At 44.2% G+C, this 13922-nt stretch overlaps 2 non-coding genes across 2 annotated transcripts; one reads left to right on the top strand and one right to left on the bottom strand.

Moving 5' to 3' along the window:
- The first annotated feature begins 3974 nt into the window (after positions 1-3974).
- On the top strand, positions 3975-4056 carry trnas-gcu (transfer RNA serine (anticodon GCU)). The gene has a single exon. It is a non-coding gene; the product is annotated as a tRNA-Ser (tRNA).
- Positions 4057-8909: 4853 nt separating this feature from the next.
- On the bottom strand, positions 8910-8998 carry trnap-agg (transfer RNA proline (anticodon AGG)). Its single transcript is given in 2 exon segments — positions 8910-8945; positions 8963-8998. It is a non-coding gene; the product is annotated as a tRNA-Pro (tRNA).
- Between the last annotated feature and the right edge of the window lie 4924 nt (positions 8999-13922).

The following is a 13922-nucleotide window of genomic DNA, read 5'->3' as shown; positions in this document are numbered from 1 at the left end:
AGCTTGGCGAGAGGCGCAGCTAGTTCTGGAGCACAAGACTTCAGTACTACAGCCGGAATGTTGTCGGGGCCCACAGCCTTTGCTGTATCCAGTGCACTTAGCCGTTTCTTGATATCACGTGGAGTGAATCGAATTGGCCGAAGACTGGCTGCTATGAATATGGGGAGGAGGCCATGATGGATTCATCCACTCGGCACTTCTGGCTGCAAACGCTAACAGCCTTGTCTTTTGCACTCGCGTGCTGCACTCTGCCATCATTTAAGGATGGGGAAATTTACAGAGTTTGCCGAGCCTCTTCCTCCCGTTAGTTGTTTCATTGTCCACCGCCATTCACGATTGACTGTGGCAGGACTGCAGAGCTTTGACCTGATCCATTGGTTGTAGAATCGCTTAGCTCTAATCTATAGCATGTTGTTTCCGCTGTTCAGCATGCATTTACTCCTGAGTTGTAGCTTGACCAGGTTGGCACCTCATTTTGAGGTACACCTAGTGCTGTTTCTGGCATGCTCTTCTACACTCCTCATTGAACCAGGGTTGATACCCTGGCTTGTTGGTAGAGTGAGGAATATGCCGGGCCATGAAGTTACAGATTGTGCTGGAATACAATTGTGCTGCTGCAGGATGGCCACACTGCACCTCATGGAATGCCCTGTTTTGAGCTGCTGGATCTGTTATGAATCGAACCCATTTAGCAAGGTGGTAGTGCCACGTATCACGTTGGATGGTATCCTCAGTGCGATGACAGGACTTCGTCTCCAAGAGGACTATGCAGTGGTCACTCCTACCAATACTGTCATGGACAGATGCATTTGCGACAGGAAGATTGGTGAGGACGAGGTCAAGTTGGTTTTTCCCTCGTGTTGGTTCATTCACCATCTGCCGTCGGCCCAATCTTGCAGCAATGCCCTTCAGGTCTCCGCGATTAGTGGTGCTACCGAGCCACCTTTGGTGATGAACATTGAAATCCCCCAGCTACCCTCAGTGCTTCCTCCAATTGGTGTTCAACATTGAGGAGGACTGATATCAGCTGCTGAGGGCTTGTCAATAGGTGGTTTCACTTGCCCATGTTTGACCTGATGCCATGAGGTCCACAGTCAATGTTGAACACTCCCATCCTGACTGCAAATCACTCTACCGCCACTGTCTGGTCGGTCTGTCCTGCCGGTTGGACAGGACATACCCAGGGATGGTGATGGAAGAGTCTGCGGACTTTGGCTGAAAAGTATGATTCTGTGAGTGTGGCTATGTCAGGCTGCTGCTTGACAAGTCTGTGGGACAGCTCTCCCAATTTTGGCACAAGTCCCCAGATGTTCGTGAGGAGGACTTTGCAGACTCGACTGGGCTTGGTTTGAGCCTTTGTCGTGTGCGGTGCCTGGTGGCCCGTCCGGTTTTATTAAGACTTTTTTGTTAATCGAGATTTTACAACTGAGTGGTTTGCCAGGCCATTTTAGAGGGCAATTAGGAATGAACCACATTGGTCGCTGTGGGTCTGGAGTCACATAGAGGCCAGACTGGGTAAGGAAGGCAGGTTTCCTTCCCTGAAGGGCATGAGTAAACCGGATGGGTTTTTACAACAATCCGGTTGTTTCATGGCCACCATTACTGATACTGGTATTTTAATTCCAAATTTTATTTTTCATGAATTGTATTTCTCCAGCTGTCATGGCGGGATTATGAACTCGTGACCCCGGATTCTGAGTTCAGGTCTCTGGCTTATTAGCCACTTAACATAACCACTATGCTACTGTATCTCTTCGCGCTCCACTAAGTCACTCTCTTTTCATTCCTCTTATTTCGTGCTTTTTCTTTCTGCCTCCAGCACCTTTGTCTGTATCCTGTTATTGTTCTCTCATGTGTCTCTGCTGGATGATCCAAAATTCAGACCTGTCGCTTCTTCCAGCATTTTCTTCCTTCCACAATCATCGTCCATTTCATTGAGACTTTCCTGCGGCCTTGCCAACTGTAACATTCACTTTCACATTCTTACGCCTTGAAGTTTGCTCCACATCGACCGCTGTTTCTCGGGGGCACATGTCCCGCTCGCACCAATGTTCATTTGTGCCTTGAAACCAATCGATACATTTCGATCTGCGTGACTGTTCCAGAGACAAGCACTAAGAAAGCAGGGCTGGCATTCGGAAGGACAGCGGCATACTTTTCCGTGAAATTTCCATGGGGTATCTTGTGACACGGGGGATGTTAACTGAAGAACTGGGTTTTGTTTTCATGGTCGTTGGCGCTTTTGCCCGAGCAGTTGATGTGCGGGAGAGACGGGCGGCGCGACAGAGCTGCGAATGACGGCTGAAAGGTGCACTTTTGTCAGTCTGGGCGGTGCAGTCAGGTCGTAAATGTTCCGCTTGATCTTAATAGGTCTGTGGAAATGTCCGATTGAAAAGGAATGAGGAGAAATGAGAAGCGCGGGAATGGTGAAAAAGTGTCGATGACAGGAGGTTGGCCGTGAGCGAAAGGTCCTTTGAATATCCGGCGCGGAGGGGATTTTGTTCAGAAACGACAGACTTTAAAGCGCGTGGGGAAAGTGAAGTTGGAGCTTTGTCCTTGGGTCAAATTGGGTGTTTTCAGGAAAACAGCCATTGTGAAATCACAAAAATGAAAACAGAAAATGCTGGAAACACTCAGCAGGTCAGGCAGCGCCTGTGGAGAAAGAACCAGAGGTAAGGATTCAGCCCTCTGAACTTTTTCATCAGAAATGGATGGACTGGTTTGGAGGAGAGCAATGCAGTTGTCCAAGATGGTGGAGTCAATCTTTCGATTATGTGGGTTCGGATCCCCCCTCTGCTACAATTAGGAGAGCTGTTCATTTTGGCCGCGTCACCCAAAAATCTTCTTTCCAAAGAAGTGCGTTTCCGCATTGCTGGCTGACATCTGTTTGCACAAATCAGCAAAGTCTGAATTGCCACCCAAAATGTTTCTTGCACGGAGGTGTTGGGAGTGTAAGGGGTGATCTAGGTGAAGTATCAATCAAAGTGCGCAATGGCCTCCTGGTAAACGAAGTATCTCTCGTGGTGAGCATAAGATGAAAGATATGTACCATAATTATGTATTTCTTCTTTGCATCACACTCGGATTTATTATCAGGGAATGGACATGAGCAGGTCGATTTACGTCACGCTCCGGTCGCTTTGCATCGCCCCCGACACACAGAATAGAATCATGGAAAGGTTACAGCATGGAAAAAGGCCATTCGGCACATCGAGTCCGTACCGGGTCTCTGCAAGAGCAATCCAGCAAGACCCCACCACGCCCTTTCACTGTCGCCCTGTATTTTTTTTTCATTTCAAATACTTATCCAGTTCCCTGTTGAAGGCCATGATCGAATCTGCCTCCACCACCCCTCGGGCAGTGCATTCCAGATCCGAAACACTCGCTGTGTAAAAAAGTTTTTCCTCATGTCACCTTTCGCTCTTTTGCAAAACACCTGAAATCTATGTCCTCTGGTTCTTGACCTTTCCGCCAATGGGAACAGTTTCTCTCTCTCAACTCTGTCCAGATCCTTCATGATTTTGAATACCTCTATTAAATCTCCTCGCAGCTGTCTCTATTCCAAGGAGAACAACCCCAGCTTCTCCAGTCCATCCATGAAACTAGAGCCCCTCATTCCTGGAATCTTTCTAGGAATCACCCACCATCAACATCCTGGTGGTCACCATGAACCAGAAAGTTAACTGGACCAGCCAGCTGAATGCTGTGGCAACAAGAGCAGGTCAGAGGCTGGATATTCTGCGCCGAGTAACTCACCTCCTGACACCCCAAAGCCGTCCCACCATCTGCAAGGCGCAAGTCAGGATTGTAATAGAACACTCATGTGATGGTCATCTACATGAAATGTTAACTCTGTATCTCAAGATTCTGCCTGACCTGCTGAGGATGTCCGGCATTTACTGTTTTATTTCAGTTTGGCAACATCGGCAGTATTTTCATTTTGAATAAAGGAGCTTTCGCAAATTTGTGCATGCGACGAGGTGGCCGAGTGGTTAAGGCGATGGACTGCTAATCTATTGTGCTCTGCACGCGTGGGTTCAAGTTTCATACTCGTCGACGTTGTGTTTAATCTTGTTTCTTTCATTCAGTCCATCCAGAAGGTCGGCAAACGGCAGAAGGAATTTTTTGCATTGTTTGCTGAAATCAGCAACAGTTCCAACCAACAAGGTATTGAGATTGCAAGGTCGCGAATAATAAAAGTGGACAGTGATGTCGTTGTAAAACGAGTAAATCTTGTAGTCAACGTAAGAGAAATTTATGTACCATAATTATGATTTATGTCGGGATCATTCCGTGTCTCTATCGGTGAAAAAGGGATGTGCTGTCAGTCACGGATCATTCCGTGTCTGTGTCAGTTTAAAAGGGATGTGCTGTCAGTCCCGGAATTTTTCCGTGTCTGTGTCAGTTTAAAAGGGATGTGCTGTCAGTCTTGGATCATTCCGTGTCTGTGTCTGTTTAAAAGGGATGTGCTGTCAGTCCCGGATCATTCCCTGTCTATTTCACCCGATTTTCTTGATACCTTTTTCCTTCTGAACTGAAATGACGATCCTCTCTGGAGAAGAAGGTTCACCGCCTGCTGTTGACATCAAGTTCATTCTGCTGGGCTTCCATCCCAATCTCCGCACTCTATCCACCATTCAGTCCCACCCCGCCTGGACATTATAATCTGCGATATTCATAAGGAAATGGAGAAGCCGAATATCATGGTTATAATTTTCTTGGCTCCACAACACTAAATATTATCAATTCCAACGATTCAGAAGGTAATCATAGAATCATAGAATCTTACAGCATAGAAGGAGGCCATTCGGCCATCGTACCTGTGCCGGCTATTTTTCGAAGTCCTGTCCAAATTAGACCCACACCCCAGATTTTCCCCATAACCCTGCAAATTAGTCCTCCTCAAGTACATGTCTAATTGCCTTTTGAATGATCCTGTGATATCTGCTTCAACCACCCTTTCAGGAAGTGCGTTCCTGATCTTAACAAACCCTCTGTGTGAAAAAAAATCTCTTAAATTCCTCTCTGGTTATTTTGCCAATTATTTTAAATCTATGATCTTTGGTTACCGACCCAGTTGCCAGAGGAAACAATTTCTCCCTACTTGCTATTTCAAAACCCCTCATTATTTTGAATACCTCTCTTTGGTCTCCCGTTAACCATCTCTGCTGTCAGGAGAATAATCCCAGCTTCTCCTATCTCTCCAAATAACTGAAGTCCCTCATCCCTGGTATCATCCAGGTCAACCTGCTCTGAATCCCCTTCAATCCTTTTTCATCCTTCGTATAGTATGGTGCCCAGAAGTGTACAATATATTCCAGCTGAGGCCTAACCAGTGACTTGTAAAGGTTTTGTGTGACTTCCTTGTAATTAAATTCAATGCCCCCATTTACAAAGCCAAATATCCCATACGCTTTTTAACTACCTTATTAACTTGCCCTGTTTTGTGAATATGCTCCCCCAGGTCCCCCTGCTCTTGCAACCCCCCATAAATTGTTCCATTTAGATTATACTGCCTCTTCTTGTTCTGCTTCCAAAAGTGCATGACTTCACACTGATCGGCGTTAAATCTGTCACGTGACTGCCCATTTCACCAGTCTGTCCATGTTCTCCTGAAGTCTGCTACTATCTTCCTCACTATGCTCTAAGTTGCCAAGTTTTGTCTCATCCGCAAATTTCCAAACTGTACTCCCTATTCCTACATCCAAGTCATGTATTTATAACAAGAAAAGCAATAGTCCTCATACCGACCCCTGGGTGATCCCACTGCATATTTCTCTCCAGTCAGAAAAACATCCGTTCACCACGACTCTCTGCCTCCTATCCTTTAGCTAATTACGTGCTTCTAGTTTTCGAATAAGTCTGTTATGTGTTAATTTGCAAAATGTGTCCTCAAAATAACTGTAACCCCGTAATTTTATTCTTAAGCAATGAGAATACAGATATTAAGACCGAATGATAGATTGGGTTCATTCCCATTACCCGAAGGTGACGGGACCCGAGGAGATGAAATCCCATCTGGGCTTATATTTTCTGAATACGGAGACGGAAAAATAGCAAAGATCATCCTGTCGAAATACAATAAATGGACTGAAGATTCTACAGTCTGGAAACCTGGGCGTTCCAGAAACCCGTCTGGCCGTTCAAAGAAGCTGTATAAGTCCATCAGGGGGAAAGGCAGAGAGGGAAGAAACGCAGACAGAGATATCGAGATGCATGCAAAGAAAAATAGTATAAATCTCCAAATTCTGTGATTGAGCAGATTTTAAGGTGCAGCTTGAAGGCAATTCTTGAAATTTTTGAGGTGGACAAACCGGAACTCTGCCAGTCTGCATGTTCCAGACATGTATCCAACGTTACACGTGCAGTCTGCAGCCGTGGTGTGCATTGGTGGCTCAGTGTGAAACCCTTGCCTGCCGGCGGTAAACCATGAGTTTCTTTCCAGGACAATGCAGCATCCTTTACCTTTTGTATTCTGCACCCATGAGATCGCCTGAATTGGGATAAATTCATGTGACGGCTTCAATCTGTCCAACTTCTTGAAAGATTATCTTCATTTCGTCTCCGTGTGTTGCGTGGACAAACCCTTTGCATTCTGTCCTCTGGTGCTCAAACATGTTCTGCTGGAGATAAGTCAAACCTGCCTTCTGCACCGCTGAAAAGATGTGAGAAGCCAATTGGTGATTTTTGACTAAAAATGGGGACACAACGGGGCTTATCCTGGATTTGAACCAATGAAACTCCCTGAGCGAGAATCAGACCCAAAGACCAACTGGCAACAGAGCCGTGCAACCACTGTAAAATTTCGCTGCCACGCAGCCGATCCGCCATCCTTTCAGAAGGCTCTGTCGATAGAATCCCGCTTTCTTGTACAATGTCAAGTTCTGCACTAATTATATCACATCAAAAATATCAAATTTGTTTTGAATGTACGACTTGTATTATCAAGTAACACTTTACAGAATGAATTACTCTGAAACGACATTGTCGTCTGTCTCGGCATCGTCATAGTTTACACTCCACCATAAGTACACTTTACTCAAATTGCTGCTTTCATTCACTATGAGAGCGAAGATCCATGAATGTGGATACATTAGCTACCAATTTATCAGCTGGGTTGCACCTTTCCTTTTCCTACTGTCTCAGTCTTTTTTTTCCTTTCACATTCTCTGCTATTGTTGCTGGTGAGATCAGCTGTCGCCGTTCAAGGAAGCCTGAGAAGTCCATCGGGACAAAGCAGAGAGACAAGAGACAGAGACAGGGAGAGATAGAGAGATGCAGACAAAGAAAATAAAGAGTAAAAATGTCAGGTTTTGCAAACTAGCAGAATTTAAGTTACAGATTGGGAGAGATTCCTTCTCGGGTCTTGAAATCTTGCAAGAGAAGATCCGACACTAATTAAAAGCACCGGCCACGCTGTAAAATCTCTCATTCTGGGAGAGAGATAACTGCGGTCAATTAACTCCAAGTTAATCTATTTCAGCACTGAAGAGATCTTTGAACAGTGTCTCTGCGAGCAGAATTGAAACCTGCGCAGGAAAACCTCAATTGAATTTTGAGTCCAACGCTTTAAACACTCGGCCACCGCAGCTGTAAACGGCATGTTCGTTGAGATAGGATTCCAAATGGACACTTGCCGCTATTAAGAACGCGCGCATTGGTTGTGCAGGGGTCGAATTCTCAATTCTTATGCGGGAGACTTTGGTTCGATTTCCGGCCAATGCAGAATCATTCTCACCAATGAGGAGCTGAGGAATATAAGTATGCCATTTCACCCCTCGAGCCTGTTCCGCAATTCAAACAGATCATGGCTGATATGTGACCGAACTCCATATAATCGCCTTAGCCCCGTATCGCTGAATAACTTCAGTTAACAAAAATCGATCAATCTCAGGTTTAAAATTAACAATTCAGCTCGCATCAACTGCGGTTTGCGGAAGTGAGTTCCAAACTTCTACCTCCCTTTGCTTTGGAGAAGTGTTTCCGAACTTCACTCCTGAAAGTCCTGACCCTAATGTTTAGGCTATGTCCCCAAGTCTTAGACATCCCAGCCGGCGGAAATAGTTTTTCTCGATCTACTCCATCAGTTCCCCTTAATATTTTGAAAAGTTCGATCAAATCAGCCCTTAATCGACTAAATTCGAGGTAAACCCCAGTTTGTGTAAACTTTCCGCCTAATTTAACCCTTGGTGTCCAGGTAACATTCTAGTAAATCGACGCTGCACTCACTCCACAGCCAATATATCCTTCCGAAGGTGCGTTGCCCAGAACTGAATACAATACTTCAGGTGTGGTCTCACCAGAGCTTTGTATAACTGTATCATAATGCCTATCCCCTTGTATTCTAGTCGTCTAGATATAAAGACCAACATTCCATTAACATTTTTGATTATTTTTTTTAGCTGTCCATGACATTTTAATGATTTATGTACATGGACCCCGAAGTCTTTTTGGACCTTCACTTTTTCGAGCTTTTCACCATTTCGAAAATACTCTGATTTATCCTTCTAGGTCCAAAGTGGATGACCTCACACTTGACTAAACAGATATCGATTTGACACAATTTTACCCAGTCATTCATTGTATTAATGCATCTCTGTAATTTTATGCTTTCATCTGCACTGCTAACAATGCTGCCCATCTTGGCGTCATCGGCAAACTTGGATATGTGGCTTTCTATCCCGTCATCTAATATCCGCCTGAATTGGGAAAAATGCAAATTCAGTTTCAATCTCCTCATCATCTTGAGACATTTTATTTGCTTTCTGTGTGTTGCGCCGATGAATCTTCGGCATTCAGTCCACTGGAGCTCAAACATGGTCTGGAAAGAATTCAGTTCCACCAACAGCAACACTGAAAAGATGTCAGAAGCCAATTGGTGACTTTTCACTAAAAGGAGCAACACAGGAGGGCTCATCCGGGATTTGAACCCGGGACCTCTTGCATATTATTCAATGAAACGCCCTAAGCAAGAATCATACCCCTAGACCAACGAGCCGCTGTTCGCTCAATTGTGCAGCCAGTGTAACAGTTCATGGCGTCCCACTGCCGATCGGCCATCCTTTCAGACCACTTCTGTCCATCCAATCTCGTTTTCTATTCCAGTGTGCAGCAATATCAAGTTGTACACTAACTATTTCCAGTCCCCAATATTAGTCTTCCTTTACCAAATTGGTTTCGAGTGTACGACTTGAGTTATCAAGTAAGACGTTTCAGGATTAATTGCTCTTAAACTGCATTGCTTGCGAGGATACTGAGAGATGTGTCGATTTACGGCACGCTCTGTTCCCTTTGAATCGCCTCCAACACATAAAGTTGAATCATCGAAAGGTTACAGCACGGAAAGAGGCCATTTGGCCCATCGAGTCCGTGCTGGCTCTCTGCAAGAGCGATCCAGCTAGAAACACTCCCTTGCCTTTCCCCGAAGCCCTGCATTTTTTTTCCTTTCAAGTACTTAACCAGCTCCCCTTTCAAGGCCGTGATTGAATCTGCCTCCATCACATCCTCGGGCAGTGCATTCCAAATCCGAACCTCTCACTGCGTGAAAAAGTTTTTCCTCATGTCACCTTTGGTTATTTTGCCAATCACCTTAAATCTATGTCCTCTGGTTCTGAACCCTTCCGCCAATGTGAACAGTTTCTCTCCTTCTTCCATGTCGAGATCCTTCATGATTTGAATACCTCTATCAAAACTCGACAAAACCGTCTCTGTTCCAAGGAGAGCAAGCCCATATTCTCCAGTCGATCCATGTAACTAAAGTCCCTCATTCCTGGAATTATGCTAGTAATTTTTTTCTGCACCCCCTCTCAGGGCTTCACCTTTGTAAAACACTGGTTTGGCCTCAACTGGAGTATTGTGTCAAATTCTGGGCACCACGCTTTAGGAAGGATGTGAAGGCCTTAGAGAGGGTGCAGAAAATATTTACTGGAATGATTTCAGGGATGTGGGACTTCAGTTACGTGCATAGACTGGAGAAGCTGAGGTTGTTCTCCTCAGAGCAGAGAAGGTTGAGACGAAATTTGATGGAGGTCTTCAAAACCATGAGGTTTCTTGCAGAGTAGATAGAGAGAAACTGTTTTACGCATTGAGTTGTTAGAATCTGGAATGCATTGCTCGAGGAGGTCGTGGAGGCAGATTCAATAATGGCCTTCAAAAGGGAACTGGATAAGTACTTGAAGGGAAAAAATTGCAGGGCTACGGGGATAGGATGGGGGAGTGTCACTGGGTTGCACTTGCAGGGAGCCGGCCCGCGCCCGATGGGCCGAATGGTCTCCTTCTGTGCTGTAACATTTCTATGATTCTATATGTTAAGTCAATACATCCAATTGCTGGTTACGGAACAGAAATGGGTTTTTACGAATGGAAAACTTTGTAAATTACAGAATTTACATCCGAGCCATGAAATAAGAGGCTGTGAGTGCCCAAAGTGTGTAATTTCCGGGAAACAAAAGTGGAAAATTCTCCATAAACTACTTTTGGCCGTCAAATGCAGTCAGAAAGTGCAGGCGACAGAACTGTGACCGTCTTTCGCAATGATATTTATAAACCTTATTATGTTGTGATCGCTCGTGCCTAGATGTTCCCCAACGTTTACTTCTCTTATCTGTTCCATTTCACTTCCCATTACGAGATCCAGCAGTGATTCCTCTCTTGTCTGCCTGTCTCCCTTTTGTCATTTCATCGCTCCTGTCTTCTCTCCCTGCTTCCCTCTCGCAATCACTCATTCATCCACTCACTCACTTATTCACTCACTCACTCACCCATTCACTCACTCAATCACTCACTCACTCACTTACTCACGCACTCATTCGCTCACTCACTCAATCACTCACTCACTCATTCACTCACTTACTCACGCACTCATTCGCTCACTCACTCAATCACTCACTCACTCATTCACTCACTCACTCACTTACTCACGCACTCATTCGCTCACTCACTCAATCACTCATTCACTCATTCACTCACTCATTCACTCATTCGTCCACTCTCCTTTGTATCCTCTCCAGTACAATTACATTGTTTCCTGTAATATGGTGATCAGAACTGTATGCAGTACTTAAGCTGTGATATAACCAGTGTTTTATACCGCTCGAGCATAACGTCCCTGCTCTTATATTCTATGCCTCGGCGAAGAAAGCAAATTCACTCCAAGGTCCCTCACGTCCTCTACCTCTCAGTATCATTCCATTTATTTTGTATTCCATTGCCTTGTTTGCCCTCCCCAAATGCATCACCTCACACCTGTCCGGATTGAATTGAATTTGTCAATTTTCTGCCCACCTGATTAGTCCGTTGATATCTTCCTGCAGTCTACAGGTTTCCTCCTCACTATATATTCATGATTTTAACTTAAAATTATGGGGCATGATAAAGAAGTTTGCAGAGAATACAAAAGTTGACCGTCAATTTTTGTATCCTCAGCAAACTTCTTTATCATGCACGTACATTTAAGTTAAAATCATTAATATATACCAGGAAAAGCAAGGGACCGAATAGTGAGCCATGCGGAACCTGACTGGAAATAGCCTTCCAGTCATAAAAACTCCCGTCGACCATTGCTAGAATCCTTGTGGACGACATCAAATGCACTGCCGTCATTGACAATCCTTGTTACCTCCTCAAAAAATTCAATCAAGTCAGTCAGTCACGATCTTCCCTTATAAATCCATCTTGACTGTCCTTCATTAACCCGTTCCTTTCTACGTGATGGTTTAACGTGTCACTCAGAATTGATTCCAAAAATTTGCCCACCACCGAGGTAAAACTGATTGGCCGATAATAACTCGGTCTATCCTTATCTCCCTTTTTAAATAACGGTAAGACACTAGCAGTCCTCCAATTCTCCAGCACCACGCCTTATCCAGGGAGGATTGGAAAATGATGTTCAGAGTCTCCGTTATTTCCTCCCTTGCTTCTTTTAACAGCCTGGGATACATTTCATCCGGCCCTGGGGATTAATCTACATTCAAAGATGCTAATTTCCTTAATACTTCTTCTCTCAACATGTTTATTCCATCCAATGTTTCACACTCCTCCTCCTTAACTGCAATTTCACTACAAAACATAAAAGATAATTGATAAACTAATCAAACTTAGAGAGGAAAGGACCCCCAGTCAGGATCGATTGCAGCCGCGCATGTTAATAGACATTAGGGAAGAGATAGCAGAGATATTCTTTCATATGTGTAAACATTCATTAGAAAAGGGAATATTGTTAGAGGTCTGATGGACAGCAATCCTATTCCTAAAATAAAAAAGGGAGATAGAACAAGCCCAGGGAGCAACAAAACAGTGAGTTTATAATCGGTGTTAGTGTAGATAATGTAATGATTACTCTATGATGCAACAGAAAAAATATCTAGAAAACTAAATTATAATAAATAATAGACAGCACGGATTTCAGAAAGGAAGGTCATGCTTGAGCAATCTTATTGAATTCTTTGAAGAAGTAACAGGAAGAATAGACATGGCTGATGTAGCAGTCGTAATAAATTTGGATTTTCAAAAAGCCTTCAATAAGGTTCAGCATTTTCAACTCATATCTAAGGTCTGAGGATGTGGAGTCAGTGGACAAGTATCAAAATGGATAGCAAGCTGGCTACAAAACAGAAAACAGAGCGTAAGGGTAAGGGTCGTTATTCAGACTGACAAAAGATGAGAAGTGGTATTCCACAGGGATCCGGGCTGAGACCACGAAGGGATACAATTGAAAACCAGATGATAAGCAGGAATAAACCTTGGTTGGACCACACTTGAAGTAATGTGAAAAGTTCTGGTCTCCAGATTATAAGAAGATTAGAGAGGAATTGGCAAAGCAGCAAAAAAGATTCACAAGGATGATAATAGAACTCGGACTTATCAGGAAATACTTATCAGGAAAGGCTCAACAGGTTGGAGCTCTTTTATCTCGAAAAGAGAAGACTGGGGGATGACCTGATAGAGATCTTTAAGATAATTAAAGGGTTTGGTAGGGTAGACGTCGTCAGAATGCTTCCATTTGTGAGGGAGACCAAAACGAGAGGTCATAAATATGAGCTAGTCACTAATAAATCCAATCGGAATTGAAGAGAAACATCTTTACCTAAAGTTTGGGAAGAATGTGAAACTCCCAACAAAAGGAATAGTTCAGGCGAATGGCATAGATGCTTTAAAGGGGAAGCAAGATAAGCAGATGAAGTAAAGGGCAGGGTGATCGGGTGAGATGAAGTAGGGAGGGAGGAGGCTCATGTGGAGCGTAAACATCAGGATGGAACAATCGAGATGAGTGGACTTCTCAACTGCTGTCGGCATAACGTAACAGAACATAAGCAACAATCCTGCTTCTGCAGGGAGGGTACACTTACCCTACGCATCCCAAGATAAGCATTTACAATGCAAAGGGGTACCTGGATTTGAACCAAATACCTCTTAATCTGAAGTCAAATGCTCTGCCACTGAACTACACCCCCACAACCAGCCCCGCTTCTTACACACACAAGGTAACGGAGCTCAGTACTTGGCAGTGATCAATGTTGAAAAACCAACATGAAAAGAAGCTTTATCAGTTATTCAGGGAGACAAATCACTCGGGCAATCAGTAATGTTTCATGAATAGAGTGAGTGACACTATTGTGTACAGATGCGATGCACAACCCAACATGGAAAGCATTGTCACAGAGCTTCAGTGAACACATCCTTACCACAGAACACGGAACATGAAGCACCAGACAAACGGCACCTGAATTTCAACCAGACTTTTCCCCAGCTGCAGTCAAATGCTCTCTCACTCTGCTCTGCCCCCAGCTCTTTACATCGTTACAGTCAACCCAAGAAACACCAGGTTCAATGTGCAGTTTCACAAGATCATGCTCTCAGTGCCATATATTGAAGTGTACAGAATATCGAATCAATGTAATAAATAAACATCCAGCAGGCATTTA

The sequence above is a fragment of the Heptranchias perlo genome, chromosome 20 (genome assembly GCF_035084215.1).
Source record: "Heptranchias perlo isolate sHepPer1 chromosome 20, sHepPer1.hap1, whole genome shotgun sequence".
NCBI classification, from domain to species: Eukaryota; Metazoa; Chordata; class Chondrichthyes; order Hexanchiformes; family Hexanchidae; genus Heptranchias; species Heptranchias perlo.
This window is presented reverse-complemented; position numbering and strand designations above follow the sequence as displayed.